Raw genomic sequence first — 14,007 nt, 5'->3', positions numbered from 1 at the left:
AGTGCCAGAAAAGGCTAGGCCAAGTGGTATAGGATTGCGGTAAAACAGAAATCTGCAGCTTACGATCACATTTTCGCATGAGCACAATTTTCAAAGACGCGGAACGAAACGACGCACGAGGTGCTGGTCCTGATGCGTTGTATGCCCTCCCCCCTATTTTTGTTTCTACAACAAAATGTAAAGATGTTTCCGTGCGCTGAAACAATTTGGAAACTCGTTTTTTTGTTTTGGTATAATATACTGATAGGTCACGTGACGGAAAGTTTCGTATAATAGACTGATAGGTCGCGTGACGGGAAGTTCCTTGGGGCAGCAGGCTCGCTGTTGTTATCGCGATTGCGCGTATTTGATTGATTGATTTGTGGGGCTTAACGTCTCAAAACCACCATATGATTATGAGAGACGCCGTAGTGGAGGGCTCCGGAAATTTTGACCACCTGGGGGACTGCGCGTATCTGTCTATGGCCTTGTATGTGTTGTTCCCGGATGCCAAGCGATCCGCTCTAAAGCGCGGGAGAAATGGTAACACCTGCGGCCCCGGTGAAAAATAACAGGTCGAAAGAAATTTTTTGTTTTTTTTTAATGTCATGCGGAACTGGAACGACGCGGCTGTATACCATTTGTCAGCAGAAGCAGGGCTATATACAGACGCACAAAGTGTATCACGCGCTTTTCGCAAAAATAACGTCGTAGCGCACACGTCATGCGACTCAGCTGGTCGCTGCTGCTGCTGCTGCGCTGCGTCAGTGTTCTTGAGCAGAATGGGGGCGGCGGGCCCAAGGGAAAAAAGAGAAAGCAAATCATCGGTGATTTCGATTTGAAGCTTGGCTTCCTGTTTATGCGAAAGTCTTACCCCTGTATTCACAAACGCTCCTCGACTCGACTTTCATTCACCCTTCACTTGTCAGAGCTGAGCAGTGCGCCACTGCTCGGCTGAAGATGACGCTGTGCTACTCAAGAATCGCAGCAGATTATCCCTGATATGCGGTGACTTGCCGTCCTTATATAGAGATGGCGCTCCCATCGGCTTTCTCAAGTGAAGGTGAAGCGTTGAGTGAAGAGACGTTCTAGAATACGGGGGTTAGATGCCTCAATAAAACCATCATCGGCGTCAGCACAAATAATGCAAACAAACAACCATAATGTAATGACCTCCAGCTATGGCGCCTTCTTGACGTCTCAGATGGCGAGTATTCTTAACGCCATAGCGAGGTCACTATGACGCCATGTAACGCGCCGACACATGATGACGTCATCGCATGACACCGTCGCTTGAGCGTAGTTTGGTCGATCCCGGAGGCACGTCAGCTGCCAAAATCTTGCAGTGCCTCTTATATAGGAGGCAGTGGAAAAGCACGCGACGTTTAGGAAGTATTAGTTTGCGAGGAGATTAATACAATCGGCTGATACGACAGAGGAAAAAAAAAAGGTGGAATTAGCCTTCGAGTTACCATTAAGAGAATTAATGCTTAAGATTGAGGTAGTTTTAATGGCGAGCATGGCGGGTTTCTATTTTGGCCGACTACAGAAAACATTGTACGCATCTGAGTATTGTAATGTGCAGTTAGATACTGAAACTTCGAAACGTGCGATAAAGAATGGGAACTGCAATAAAAGCATCGCAGTTGAATATCGTACCGTATGCTTTAAGGGACTCGTTACGAGGAGCAGTTGAGAATCCTTGTAATATGCATACATCGGCGATCGGAAGTGCGGACGTGTCTTGTATTTCGAAGCGACGCAAAAGATGAGAACGTTTTCACTTTCAAAACTTCGAGGAGCTGATCTCCACTAGACGCGCCGGCTTGCGCTCATACTCGCTTTTCTTTTTTCGAACTGTCCTCTAATGATAGCAATCATAGTAATGTGTGGCATTTGCACGCTCTTCATAGCAATCTTCACTCTCTTGCCGCGAAAGTACCCATTATAGTTTTGGTTTTCTGAAAAGTGTCTTGTTGCTGACCTTCGCATATGTAGGTAAGCGAACGTCACGTACTGGTTAACCTCGTCATGGCAGAACTTAATTGCCACCTGCTAAATTACTAATTGCGAGCGTTAGTGTCCAGCTGATGCCGGCATTGATGTTCTCGCGAGGAATGTTTTTTGTTTTTTCGTGTTTGTTCAAGCTTGTCGTTATTCTGAGCTCAAGACAGGTCAGCAACAAAACAACAAACGAGTAAAAGTAACGATAAAGGACAAAAAAAGCACAAAAGATATTACCAGACAACCGCGATGCTGTTTCGGCGTAGATCAGTTACTTGAGTAGTCTGTGTACTATACCTAATCACTATGAATGACGAACGCAAGTGTCTCAATCAATATCAATTCTTCTCGCTTCAGCACTCTGGAATCATATCTCAAGTTTTCCAGATATCTATTTGTTTACGAGGAGTGATTATTCCCTTGACATTGCAACTTTTTTCACCCACACTGACATGTTAGAATACAGTTTTTTTTTTCTTTCAACTATAGAAGCCTGGAATATGCGGCCTGGAAGTGTTCGTTGTTTATCAATTCAAGAATTTTCGGAAGCCTGTTCATGAATGTTGATTTGTTCCTGTTGTTCTTGTTTTGTTTTTCCCTCCTGCAATATCCTCATTGAAGCTGCAGTGTGTAAAATTAAATAAAATAAATAAATATGCGGTGCCTGATTAAGGCACTTACTATGGCGCACTTTTCGTGGCACCTGTCTCCATGCATCCCTATTTTGTAGCGATGTCGTAGCATTCGGCGACACCAAGTTGACGCGGTACTTAGCGCTCTGTAGAAACTTTGGTCCGCAATGGTCAAAATGAAGTCACTCTCTATTCGAATACTTCCGTTCACGAAAAGAATCACACACGGTTTAGTGATATTCATAGGCCGGCAAACTCACTCACGATTCGACTCACTCCGATTCGGATCGGCTTGGGGGTGTGAGTGAGTATAGTGTTTTGGTTTGTCTATAAGTCCGAGTGAGTCTGATTAAGGGAAATATTGTTGAGTCTGAGTGCGGATTATGGCGAATTATATTTGTTGAGTGAGTAGTGATCCCCACATTTTCTTGCCGACCTATGGTCCTAGCTACTCATCTACAGCATTAATATCCTCCTCCTATCGGCTTACGCTTATACTAAAGTTTATAGTCACACCCAATGCACTGGTGTTCACAAGCCACTTAATTGTTCATTGATCAGAGGCGTGAGGCATACGGGGCAGCAGGCATCTTGAACTCTCCCCGCGCACCCGTTCGCGGCAAGTTATTGCCCAACATCTGTCGCGTGAGTTGTGTATTCTACGCAAATGCCATTACTACTGCAACCGATGATAACTCGTATTTGAAAGTACACTACGGAAATACGTATCGTAGAGCATTGATTCTCCGAGATATTGGCGTTAAGCAGCAGTGGCATTATGATCGGAAAAGCTTCTGCATGGGGCTATAAAGTAAGGGAGGGGTGGCTTTCACTCGCCTCACTCGAATAGTGTTTACTCAGTAGCATAGAGTTTCTCACAATACTTACCAGAAGGAACTCTGGCGCTAGTCTCTCGAAGCTGCAACGCACGGCGCTTCAGCGAGCATGGAAGCGATGGGTATAGTACACAAATTTGCCTTGTCTTCCCTCTTCCGGCTACGTCGGGCGTCGCGTCGCCTGGGCCCACTTTGTCACGAGACGACAATCAGCAAACGTTCAGCAGTTGCACTTCACCGCCTTAGACATTTAAGATGACCTATTGAAATCGGGTCACGAAGTTTACAACGGTTCGTTTTTTTTTAATTTGAAACAAAAGAACTGTAACAAGATTTCCACACTACTTCATACTTTGAACCATCATTTCTCCATTATCTGCTTCTCCGAAACCTGGCTTACTTGTGAAGATCGTGATATGTATGGCTTTGCCGACTATGGTTGCGAATACGATCATCGTAGTGGTAGCCCTTACGGGGGCTCTGCCATTTTCGTTTCAAACCAGCTCTCGTATTGTCGACGCAAAGATCTAAGCATAAATGTTCTCAAATGCGAATCTGTCTGGGTTGAACTCGATCCATTTGATTCTTCAAATGTTAAAAGGACAGTCTTTGGCTCCGTTTACCGCTCTCCTTCATCTAATGCAGCTGATTTCTGCGATGCACTTTTTCTTGTGCTTGATAAGTTGTCTTTCGAAAACAAAAATGTGTTCATCATGGGCGACTTTAACATCAATCTTCTTGATTCTGCGAATCCTATCACTTCGATCTACACTAGTACCTTTTGTAGCTACGGTTATGAGTCACTGATAAATACTCCTACACGTGTCGTAGATCATTCTTCCCATTCCCTCCTTGACCATATTTTTTCTAATCATGATTCCCCAATAAAAGCTGGCACTATCGACTGCGATATTACCGATCACTTCCCCGTGTTTTTTTACTTGCACAAGCAGGAAAAAAACAAAACTGAAACCTTCAAGCATTCTATATTTGATCGTGAAAAATGTTTAAACCTTGTATCAGCAATAGACTGGTCCAGCATATTCAATGTCTCGAATCCTGATATCGCTATACAGCAATTTTCTGATGCAATGATCAATGCTGTCGGTGACTGTACAACAATAATAACTTCCAATAGGCGTTACGCTGCCCCTCGGTGCCCTTGGCTTTCAAATTCCCTTCTTCTTGCCTTGCGTAAAAAAGATAATCTATACAAAAAGATGAAGCGCAAACCTTTAAATTCTAATCTCCGAGCACGTTATAAACGCTACTCTCAAGTTCTGTGCTCGCTCCTTAAAGCCGCCAAGTGCCGCTACTACGACAATGAATTCAATAGGTGCGGTAACAACATAAAGAAAAAATGGAAGTTAGTTAAGGAATTCCTGAATAACGCTACTCAGCACAAGCCCATCAAATCCATTGTTCAGGGCGACTCATCATTTACTGAACCTGCAGATATTGCTAATGCATTTAGCAATCATTTTTCGGGTGTATGCTCTCAACTTCCCTCGTGCCCTTATTCTTCTGACCTTTTGCGTTGCCCCCAATCGTTTTTTCTATTTCCTACTTGTTCCGACGAAATCGAAGCTACCATTGCAGGATTAAAGACTACCGGGCCTGGCTTAGATGGTATTCATGGGTTCCATTTGAAACTTGTACGTCGACTTGTTGCGCCACTACTTTGCTATATATTCAACTTAATTTTTAAAACCGGATTATTTCCACAGTCCTTGAAAATAGCAAAAATTGTTCCTGTACTCAAAAAAGGTGACGCGCGCTTTATGGATAATTATCGACCCATTTCTATTCTTTCCTTCTTAGATAAGGTTCTAGAAAAACTTATTGAGACCCGTCTTTCCCGCTACCTTAAAAAAATCAACTTACTCACCCCCTCTCAGTTTGGTTTTCGTGCTGCCCTATCAACTAATATTGCGACTGCATGTCTAACAGATAAAATTAAGTCTTTCATTGATCATGGCGACGTTGCTGCTGCTGTTTTCATAGATTTTTCAAAAGCGTTTGACACCATTGACCATGACATTCTTTTCACTAAACTGGAGCGTTATGGCATTACGGGTCCTGCTCTAACTTTGTTACGCAGCTTTCTTTTAAACAGGCAACAAATAGTTTCTGTTTCCACAGCAACATCACCACCGGTCACAGTTAACAGAGGCGTTCCACAAGGCTCAATCTTGGGCCCACTTCTTTTTTTTAATTTACATTAATGACCTTCCTCGCTGTTTAACCTCTTCACAATGCGTACTATATGCTGACGACACTACCATCTTTAATTCCCACCGAAACATGTGTACCTTAACGCAAATGATCCAAGCTGACCTATTTTCCCTCGAGCGATGGTGTCTCTTCAACAAGTTATCTATTAACGTTCTTAAAACTTGCTTTCTGCTTTTTAGTTCCCCGCAAAGAAAAATTTCCGAGTTCCCTTCCCTGTATATTTCCGGTATTAAAATTGAACTTCGTCGTAGCACTAATTTTCTTGGCGTAATAGTCGATTCTCACCTTAAATTTCATGAGCACGTAATCTTCATTTCAAAGTTATGTTCGGCATAAGAGTTCTGATTAGAGCTAGACCATACTTCAACTTGCAAACTCTCCTAATTTTGTATTACGCTTTTGTCCACAGTCACCTAAATTACTGCATTTCTTCCTGGGGTGGTAAGTATCATACCCACATCGCCCCATTAATAACACTGCAGAAACAAGCGTTACGCATCATTACATTTTCCCATCGACAAGCAGAATCTTCCCCGCTGTTCTATCAGCTCCGTGTTTTGCCCCTTCATCATCTCTTTAGGTACAGCATTGGTATTTTATTTTTTAACGTCTTGCACGATCACCTTGTCTTAGATATTCTCCCTCATTGCATCACTAATAATCTCAATTCAACGCGCTTTGCCTCACGCCAGAATCTCTTACTTCCGTGTATACACACTAACTACGGCAAACAAATGATTCTATTCTCGGCCATTTCACCCTGGAATTCACTTACCTCTGATATTAAATCTTCTAAATCACTTTGTGTTTTTAAAACCAAACTAAAGACTTTCTTGTTAGGCCCTTCTGTTTGATTGAATTCTAACTGTATTATCATGTCTTTTTTTTACGATGTATTCCTTGTTTTTTAGTGTTCCTGCTTATTATTCTAATGGTTTTTTTGTTTTCTTTTCTTTTTTTTCATCTTTCTCTTTTTTATGCTGTGTTTAATTGCTCACAATTGTATTTCAGTGTTGCTTGACGATTACCTTTTTTTTTTTTCCGTGGGAGGTCCCGCCTGCGGTTCTTACCTTGGGACCTCCCAGTGAATCTGTACCCATAAACTTTTTCATGTTCGCACTTGATGAATAAAGAATTAAATTGAATTGAAAAAAAAAACCAAAATACAGCTATAAGCAAGGCCGCGAGTGCATTCTAAGCCCGCAAAGCACGAACACTAGGCACATCCACGTACTACCCATCATTTTTATGGTGGCTGAGCGGTCGCAGCGCCAGAGTTCCTTTTAGTTAATGTTAAGACACTCTTTATGCTCAGTAGGACCTCCGCACAGTGCGTTTCTACAGTCACTCCGCACAGGTTTTTGACGTTGATGGTGGACAAAGATTTGAGATATTGCACGCCAAAAGCTGTTTCATTCCGACCTTTACTTCCGGAGACGGAGGGAACAAAGGCTGGTCGTTTTGAAAAACACGGCATCCCTTCATTTTCATTTTGGCGTCTATTGCAAAGCTTACATTCTTTCCGGCGTTGCCAAATGGGGCAAGAGCAGTGGGGGGGGGGGCGTCAGCTATAAACTTCACCCCCCATATCCCCATGGGACTCTGGATGTTGCTACACAAGGCCAGCAAGTTCGCTTGAAAAGTTTATTAGTTTCATTCAACTTTAAGTGTTTCTGTCTGAATGCTTTCACTGTACGTAAGCTTGATAAGTTGATTACTTCCTTCAAAAAAGAGTCGCCGGTTTCGTTCAGCCCGGTCAGTTTGTTTTGATCGCCCCTGTCGGGTGAGCGTGATTTGACGCGAGGGATTCCGGTGCGCAACGCGCGTGGAGGACGATCAAAGACCTCCGTCGGACAAAGGAAAACAATCGCGCTTTGCGGTCGTCGTGCAATAGAGCTCTCAATATCTGGCGTCCGCGACGGGGAGGCCGGCAAATGAGAGATCGTATATCTAAACACACGTAGACGTGACAAACGCGGCTACGGCATCTCATAAATCAACGAGTGCATGCTGCGTGTGTTGCGCGCTGTTCGATTGATGTCGAGAGGGCAGGTCAAGGAAGGAATGCGGCGTGTTATTGAGCGCGTTGTTCGGCTTTGCTCTCCCGAATGAAAGGAGGCGGTCCCATTTTGAGCTCGATCGCTTTTCTTTCTTTCTTTCTTTCTCTCTTTCTTTCTTTCTTTCTCTCTTTCTTTCTTTCTTTCTTTCTTTCTTTCTTTCTTTTTTTCTTTCTTTCTTTCTTTCTTTCTTTCCTTCTTTCTTTCTTTATTTTTCTTTCCTTCTTACTTTCTTTCTTTCTTTCTTTTTTTCTTTGCTCTAAAAACAACTATCCTAACAGAATGATGCGAGTTATATTCTTGGCCTCAACCACCACACCTTTTTGGAATGGTGGTTGGGAAGGGGAGGGGGAGGAGAAGTCAGATGGCGGGGCGAAATTGCAATAACACCCATGTACTATAACTTTTGCTATAATATTCGAAGTGGTCAAAGTAATAGAGTGGCCTACCACAGCGCGCCTCATAATCGTACAGTGGTTTTTCGCATAAAATCCCAGAGTCTATTTTAACTTGGTTTCAGTTCACGTGCTTGTCTTTTTTAAAGGTTCATAACTCTGCAAAGGCTACTACAGCGTGAGAAAACTTTGTAAATAATATTTCTAGCGTATTAGTTTTGTCCTAATAATAGTTCCGGTGTTTACATATAACTTTTAGTATGAGCAGTAGTAATAAGCTTCGATAAATCATGCGCAGTGATAAGGCATCGAGTTTGTTGAAGATATACAGAAACAGAAAACAAAAAGAACGAAGAGCGCGAAGCCTACTGCTTCTACCGCTTTGTGCTGGCACCTCTTCGTAACAGTAGTCTATGCCTATTCGCCAAGCTTTCGTTCTAATTCTCTCTGGAAGATGACTGTTGTTGAATGTATTGAAAGCCAAAGAAGTATACTTTCTTTTAGGAGGATTTTATTCGAAGCGGTGGATAGTACTTGCTTAAGAAACGGAGACGCGCGATTTGCTATAGCTAACACATTTTCACCCATAATAACGCTCTATATAAAACAGGTTAGACTGCTGCTTATATATATCCGGACAATCTACCACAGCGTTAGTGTTTCCCTGTAATTTATGGCAGCTTTCGTAAGGTAGTCCTTATTGCAGGAAACTGCGTATACCGTGTAGGAATATGCCACATATGATTTTCTTCCTAGCTAAACCGTGGTCATTATGCACACCTCTGGGCTCCGTCGCAGCTCGACGTAGAACAGGCAGAGAGTTATTGCTCCTGGCGAAAGTGCCCGCGTTATAGATACATCAGTGTGCCGCCCATTTGTCGGTGCTGCGCAACGAATGAATGCACCGCAGCACGCTGCGTGCTCCATTTAGCCGCAGCCCGTTTTATCAAAACAACGTTCCACGCTACACCCGCTCTCGTTATTGCGCTTCGGGGTGCTGCCATGTCCCGTCGCGTAAAGCCCGTCGTTATACATACAGCACATCCGGGGCCGGTGTCCCAGCTACGCGTATACTTGACAGCCTTTTTTATTTTGTTTTCGATGCCGCATCCTCGTGACATGTACACGTCCTAAAGAGTATAGACGAACGCGCGCGCGCATGGTACAAGTTTCATGGAGTCAGGCAGTCGTGGGATGCATCGGATGGAGGCACCGCTAATTGAGGCGCAGGTGTTCCTGACGCTAATGCGTATCTACGGACGTCCCCGCGGCGTTTAAGTGGTTTACGACCCTGCCGTTGCATCCGTGGGAATACACACGCGCAGTGCATCCCCGCGGCCAATCCCCGCGCGGTGATGCTCGGAACCATGCTCTCGCCTCTTTTCTAACTGCATAGCCTTTGAGATAGGCTCATTTAACAGAGTGCTCACAGGGCCCCATCGTTTGAGCGAGGCGTTAATGGCAACCTTGGACGCCTCCTGTTTATCCGAATGGTCCGAATGTATGTAGAGAACACGCCCTGGTATCTATATAGTGGGCAAGGTGTTCTGCTGATTAGTTCGAGGATGCTGGTTCGATTCCCCCTGCCTGCAGACGCATTTTGGGGGGATTGAAATGCTGAAACCCGCTCACTGCTGCGATGCGAATTATATTGTGCGCTGCAGATGCCTACAGATTTATTGCGTTCAAAAGTTCAGGGAAGGTAGCAGCGGCAATGGCGTCATCGTAGATTAGAGGATCATCCGTTCCCGTGCCACGTTGATCACGTTCATTCTCCGTATCACCAACCGTCAACTGTCATAGCACTAACACGTTTATGTTAACATTCTGGGCCCTATAGAGCTCAACGTTCATCTGTCGATTCATTGATTGATATGCGGTGTTTAACGTCCCGAAACCACCATATGATTATGAAAGACGCCGTAGTGGAGGGCTCCGGAAATTTCGACCTCCTTGGGTTCTTTAACGTGCACCCAAATCTAAGCACACGGGCCTTCAACATTTCCGCCTCCATCGTAAAAAACGTTCATCTGTATACATCGTCATACTCACCACTTTGCGCAAAATGGTCTCAGACGCTCTTTGTCAACCACTGGTCCTTGCGCTGTAAAATATGGCCACGTACCATTTATTGGTGCTTATCATATCAACGAAAAGGCAGTGGGGATGGAGTGTTAGTGTCATCAGAGATCCGGAACTAAATTGGGCACGCCGTGAAGGTGAGCCTTCAAGATCTTTCGTTTTCAGGTAGGCGGGGTGGAATGACCTCTTGTGCTGCGTAAACGGGGAAAGTATATGTACTGCATATGTATCTTTTCACGTTTCTCGCATCTGATACTGAAATTGACATATATAATAACGAAGTGAAAAAAAAACTGCGTGAGCATTTACACTTGCGGCGCTCTGCCGGTTGACATCGTCTGCACGTATCTTTTGTCACCAAATAGTTGTGGTGTACACTTTTTTACGAGAATGTACTTCAACGATATTTTTATTTCCAACACTTTTCTATTCTTGCCACGCGCTCTAGACATTTAGCGATGTTTTCGACATTCTATGTTTCCATTAGAAGGTGTACCCCTATTGAGAAAACGCACTCGTCACATCGTATTCTTTGTAGAGAGATTAAAAGAGAGAGAAAGAAAAATGATAATTGATATGCGGGGTTTAACGTCCCAAAACCACCACATGATTATGAGAGACGCCGTAGTGGAAAGCTCCGGAAATTTCGCCCACCTGGGGTTCTTTAACGTGCACCGAAATCTGAGCACACGGGCCTACAACATTTCCGCCTCCATCGGAAATGCAGCCGCCGCAGCCGGGATTTGATCCCGCGACCTGCGGGTCAGTAGCCGGGTACCTTAGCCACTAGACCACCGCGGCGGGGCGAGAAAGAAAGATGGAAAGGGAACGAGAGACCGAAAGGTCAGACGTGTACGCACGTGTAGTTTGCTTCTCCGCACAAGAAGAAGCTTCTCGAAATTAAAAAAAAAAAAGCAGATGAAGCCAATGCGGAAAGAGGTGTCTTCTTTCGAACGTTCATCATTTTCGACTATTTGTGACAACAATCATTTCGCACCCATCTAAATGGTGGTGTGTCCAAGAGTCGCATTCGTGCTAAGTGGTGTTGCGAATGTAGTTGGAAATGGATCTATCAGCAACGTATTACAGCCGTTTGAACCGAACGGGCGAGTTTATTCTATGTAATGTCGACTGATCATTGTTGTGTTATTTTAGAATACAGCGCAGGCAGAACGCCGAGATTTATAACAATCAGAGCTGTATTTGTCGGTTAGCTTTAGAAACCTTCTTATCCTTCTTTATCAAAAAAAAAAGTTAAGCTCATACTATGTAAGCGTGACTCCTACGATAGGACTGCGTTCGTCGAAATATGAATTCTCGCCGAGCGCTGTTAGGATTTGTCTTTTGGTCACGTTATTTAGCGACATGTTTTGATAATGTGTCACGTCACATACACTACGGAGTCAGGGGCGATGGGCGTTTGTCACCATGAATAGTTGTCGGTACAAACGTTCTTTTGCGCCTCATCTTTGTGTCAGTCTTCATCGGGACTACTTTGTCTATCTTAAAATTCAGGGTCTGCTATAGCTGAGCAGTTGGTTTTACTGCTTGTAATTATAGCTGAACTGCCTTTTGTTTACGGATTGATATATACAGTTTCAGATCCGCGCAGACATTACCGTCATATCTACCCCTATTGTAATAATGTTTGCAGGAAACTAGCTGTCCAGGAGGACACATGCTAGAAAGGAAACGAACGAGGAATCTTTCACGACTCAAAGGCGCTGCGGGCCGAGGACGTGAACTGTTATACGGCCGCTTTTGTGCGGCGGTCCCGGTGAGGCTCGCAGGTGCGGGCCGAGAAAAGCGCCTGCCAACCAAGGCTCGTAAACATATCTCTTGCACCTCCAAGAAGAGGTCTCGTGGGTCACGTGACTGTATACGTCTTTTGTCGCGTGCAGACGTACGTGGCCGGTGCGTGCACCCTTTTTCCATTATCAAAGCACTCTCCAAAGGTTGGCAGGGGCTAGGGACAACGTGCCCCGCGATCCATCTTTGCTTCTTTAAACGCGTCGCAGGTACGAAGAGTCTGTCCTTCTATAACCGTGGAGCAGTTTTAAGCGGCCACTATGCCGTCGTCTCTTGTCTTGCGTTGGCGTCACACGGGCTCCACGTTTGATAGACATGAGCCGAGTGGACAGAAGTTTGGAACCTTATAGCGCTTGCTTGCCCATGAGCGCCATGCAGCCTCGTCTGTCCGAGCCAATGGAGCGCCAGCATCGGGAGTTATATAGACGCTGATCTACGGAAGGGAGAAGCGGAGGTGCAACTACAGCGTCGGGAGTATACGACGCACGGTGGATGCTTAGATTTAGGTGCACGTCAACGCATATAGGTTTAAGTGCATGTCGAAATTTCCGGAGTCCTCCACTACGGCGCCCCACGGTGGTCTAGTGGCTAAAGTACTCGGCTGCTGACCCGCAGGTCGCGGGTTCGAATCCCGGCTGTGGCGGCTGCATTTCCGATGGAGGCGAAAATGTTGTAGGCCCGTGTACTCAGATTTAGGTGCACGTTAAAGAACCCCAGGTGGTCAAAATTTCCGGAGCCCTCCACTACGGCGTCTCTCATAATCAAATGGTGGTTTTGGGACGTTAAACCCCACATATCAATCAATCCACTACGGCATCTCTCGTAATCATATCGTGGTTTTGGCAGGTAAAGCACCAACACTTATTATCATCATGGGAGTATGACGCAGCGCGCTCGGAGGAACAAACAGGAGAAAAACAGTAGGAAATATGCTAAGTAACAGCGAAACAAAGCATACGATCTGAAGCAAATAACGGCAAACAATATCAAGTATTACATATTCGTACGAAATGAGCACAACAAAACAGAAAAAAAGCAGATAAACACAGGGGAAACACAGACGAAGCAGTACTTCGCTATTTGTAGAAGTTTCACGTGTTGGAACTGGCTTTGCGTTTCATGCATGAGGTACTACTGAAGAGGTTGAAGCACAATCGTCCGCCCACCTTATTTTACTTACGGGGAAGATTCAAATACGACAACAGCGACAACAAAGAAGTATATGCCTCGGGTGTACCCGTAGGTGAGTTGTTTGCTGATTGCGGGTTGACAAAGAACCAATACGATTGTTCGTTTTTGTGTGTTCTATTCGTGTGCATCGACGTAAACGATATATTGGCATTAAGAAAAGCTTCGAGATGGTTTATATGAACGCACTGCGTGATAACGCAAAAAAGACGTGAACACAGGCATCGTGTCTCGAGCCCGTATCCCTGTGTTTTTGCGCTATTCAGCAGTACACGACATCGTATAATCACCTATCATTTTAGCGCCATCAATCATGCACATGAAAGGGTAAAGACAACAACAAATAAATTACCATAGCAACATTGAATGAGAGTCACTGCCCTTATATTACGCCCGATGCCTCAAACTTCACACATGTTCGTGCTAGTGAATAAGGGCCGTGTAAGTGCTCCATTAAAGACCGGTAACCAGGCATGAACCGATGATATAGTTTAATGTGGGAACGAACTTGTCCGTGCTGTAGGAAATCGCCCTCATGTGTATCCTCGGTACCTTGGCATCTTATTGGTACTTACCTACGGAGCAGAAACCTGGGGAATTACATAGAGGGTTCAACTTAAGTTGAGGACGATTCAGCGAGCAATGAATAGGAAAATGATAGAAGTAACTTAAAAGGGCAACGAAAAATTATAGTTTATCAGGGAGCTAAAGGGTGTTAAGGACATCATAGTCGAAATCACGAAGAAATGGTCATAACCAGGGCACGTAGCGCGAATGCAGGATGACCGCT

The 14,007-nt window shown here is 44.6% G+C and overlaps 1 protein-coding gene and 1 long non-coding RNA gene across 2 annotated transcripts in view; one reads left to right on the top strand and one right to left on the bottom strand.

Annotated features, from left to right (window-relative positions):
* Positions 1 to 14,007, top strand: part of LOC119167317 (multiple C2 and transmembrane domain-containing protein 1-like) — a 250,349-nt gene that overhangs the window by 207,583 nt on the left and 28,759 nt on the right. The gene's annotated exons all lie outside the window — the stretch shown is intronic.
* LOC142804014 (uncharacterized) overlaps positions 10,251 to 14,007 on the bottom strand; it is a 34,593-nt gene continuing 30,836 nt past the window's right edge. The window contains exon 2 of the long non-coding RNA XR_012894432.1: positions 10,251 to 10,412. This is a non-coding gene — a long non-coding RNA (uncharacterized LOC142804014). The remainder of the gene's footprint in view (positions 10,413 to 14,007) is intronic.

This window comes from Rhipicephalus microplus, chromosome 1 (assembly GCF_043290135.1).
Source record: "Rhipicephalus microplus isolate Deutch F79 chromosome 1, USDA_Rmic, whole genome shotgun sequence".
Classification (NCBI taxonomy): Eukaryota; Metazoa; Arthropoda; class Arachnida; order Ixodida; family Ixodidae; genus Rhipicephalus; species Rhipicephalus microplus.
This window is presented reverse-complemented; position numbering and strand designations above follow the sequence as displayed.